The following is a 2947-nucleotide window of genomic DNA, read 5'->3' as shown; positions in this document are numbered from 1 at the left end:
AAAATTACTATAACGGGATACGTACGATGAAGTGTCAATCACACACATGATTACTATACCTGGATATTTACGATGAAGTGTAAATCACACACAGGATTACTATACCTGGATACATACGATGAAGTATCAATAATACACAGGATTACTATACCTGGATACTTACGATGAAGTGTCAATCCCACCTGAGATTACTATGCCTGGATACTTACGGCAAGTTTGCATGGAAGCTAATGATCTGTCCGTATAGTAAGGCTATCATGCACACGTGTAGCCAGAACTTTTTGGGGACGGCCTTAATATCGGCTAAAGTCTGTAAGCAAAAAACACGTAGACATAAGTCAAACACTTAGCGATGATACAAAATAATTAAAAAGCTGTTTTAACATATCCAATAACGACCTTTTCTTCAATTCAAAAACTCAAAAGCTGCATTATCGTTTTTCCGTTTTCATGCATAGGAAATCCTTTATACTGGTATCGGAGCAGTACACACTATATACTACATAATACTGAATTCATACTGGTATCGGAGCAGTACATACTATATACTACATAATGCTGAATTCATACTGGTATCGGAGCAGTACACACTATATGCTACATAATGCTGATTTCATACTGGTATCGGAGCAGTACACACTACATACTACATAATGCTAAATTCATACTGGTATCGGAGCAGTACACACTATATGCTACACAATACTGAATTCTCCGAACATACTGGTATCGGAGCAGCACACACTACATAAAACATAATACTGAATTTATACTGGTATTGGAGCAGTACACACTATATACTACAAAATACTGAATTCATACTGGTATCGGAGCAGTTCATACTATATACTACATAATAATGAATCCATACTGGTTGGCGGAGCAGTGCACACTATATACTACATAATGCTGAATTCATACTGGTATCGGAGCAGTACACACTATATACTATATAATACTGAATTTATACTGGTATCGGAGCAGTACACACTATATTTTACATAATACTGAATTCCCAAAACATACTGGTATCGGAGTAGTACACATTACATACTACAAAATACTGAATTCCACAAACATACTGGTATCGGAGCAGCATACTTACGGTATAATTGATGTCGACACTCGGAGATGTTTGGTCTATTTGGACTTTCCTGAGAGAGAAAGCCAGACAGATAGCTGATATAACGCCAAGTCCACATAGAAAGGATCCTATGTATAGGAAATATTACAACATATAGTAAAACAATCCTCTCAGCTTAAAATATAACAAAAAAAATATTAAAAACGCCTAAATTATGGATGGAGGAAAACACAGTGTTTACATTCATTTGATACAAATTGCCATCCGCTTCGTAAAATATATTTTATACAAACTTCTAGTTCAAACCCTTTGTCCTTTTAAACATCTTGGATATTTCTTCGCAAAAAATCTAATCTATAAAAAGAAGAAACACTTACCGCTCCATATAGCTACTCCAAAGCCAAGTTTATCAGCTATGGTTGCCGACACGAAGAAGGTGAGAATGGAGCCTCCACGCTGACTTAGAATTATGAAGGACAATGGCAAAAGAGATTGTTCTGAGAACCAATGGGCAATCACTCGACCCTGGACGACTAGAGGAAAAAGGAGTATGTAATAAGTAATGGACAATCACTCGAATCTGGACAACGAGAGAGAAAGGAGTATGTAATAAGTAATAGACAATCACTCGACTCTGGACAACTAAAGAGAAATGAGTATTTAATAAGTAATAGACAATCACTCGACTGTGGACGACTAGAGAGAAAGGAGTATGTAATAAGTAATGGACAATCACTCGACTCTGGACGACTAGAGAGAAAGATATGTAATAAGTAATGGACAATCACTCGACTCTGGACGACTAGAGAGAAAGGAGTATGTAATAAGTAATTTACAATCACTCGACTCTTGACGACTAGAGAGAAAGGAGTATGTAATAAGTATTGGACAATCACACCACTCTGGACGACTAGAGGGAAAATGAGTATGTAATAAGTAATTTACAATCACTCGACTCTGGACGACTAGAGAGAAAGGAGTATGTAATAAGTAATGGACAATCACTCGACTCTGGACGACTAGAGAGAAAGGAGTATGTAATAAGTAATGGACAATCACTCGACTCTGGACGACTAGAGAGAAAGAGTATGTAATAAGTAATGGACAATCACACCACTCTGGACAACTAGAGAGAAAGGAGTATGTAATAAGTAATGGACAATCACTCGACTCTGGACGACTAGAGAGAAAGGAGTATGTAATAAGTAATGGACAATCACTCGACTCTGGACGACTAGAGAGAAAGGAGTATGTAATAAGTAATGGACAATCACTCGACTCTGGACGACTAGAGGGAAAAGGAGTATGTAATAAGTAATGGACAATCACTCGACTCTGGACAACTAGAGAGAAAGGAGTATGTAATAAGTAATGGACAATCACTCGACTCTGGACAACTAGAGAGAAAGGAGTATGTAATAAGTAATGGACAATCACTCGACTCTGGACGACTAGAGAGAAAGGAGTATGTAATAAGTAATGGACAATCACTCGACTCTGGACGACTAGAGAGAAAGGAGTATGTAATAAGTAATGGACAATCACTCGACTCTGGACGACTAGAGAGGAAAGGAGTATGTAATAAGTAATGGACAATCACTCGACTCTGGACGACTAGAGAGAAAGGAGTATGTAATAAGTAATGGACAATCACTCGACTCTGGACGACTAGAGAGAAAGGAGTATGTAATAAGTAATGACAATCACTCGACTCTGGACGTCTAGAGAGAAAGGAGTATGTAATAAGTAATGGACAATCACTCGACTCTGGACGACTAGAGAGAAAGGAGTATGTAATAAGTAATAGACAATCACTCGACTCTGGACGACTAGAGAGAAAGGAGTATGTAATAAGTAATGGAC

General features: G+C 37.7%; 1 long non-coding RNA gene across 1 annotated transcript; it reads right to left on the bottom strand.

Annotated features, from left to right (window-relative positions):
* Positions 1-209: 209 nt before the first annotated feature.
* Positions 210-1611, bottom strand: LOC138313194 (uncharacterized). The gene is made up of 3 exons (XR_011207144.1): positions 1462-1611; positions 1106-1212; positions 210-310 (listed from the first exon to the last, which is right to left on the bottom strand). It is a non-coding gene; the product is annotated as an uncharacterized lncRNA (long non-coding RNA).
* Between the last annotated feature and the right edge of the window lie 1336 nt (positions 1612-2947).

The sequence above is a fragment of the Argopecten irradians genome, unplaced genomic scaffold, assembly GCF_041381155.1.
Source record: "Argopecten irradians isolate NY unplaced genomic scaffold, Ai_NY scaffold_0612, whole genome shotgun sequence".
Classification (NCBI taxonomy): domain Eukaryota; kingdom Metazoa; phylum Mollusca; class Bivalvia; order Pectinida; family Pectinidae; genus Argopecten; species Argopecten irradians.
This window is presented reverse-complemented; position numbering and strand designations above follow the sequence as displayed.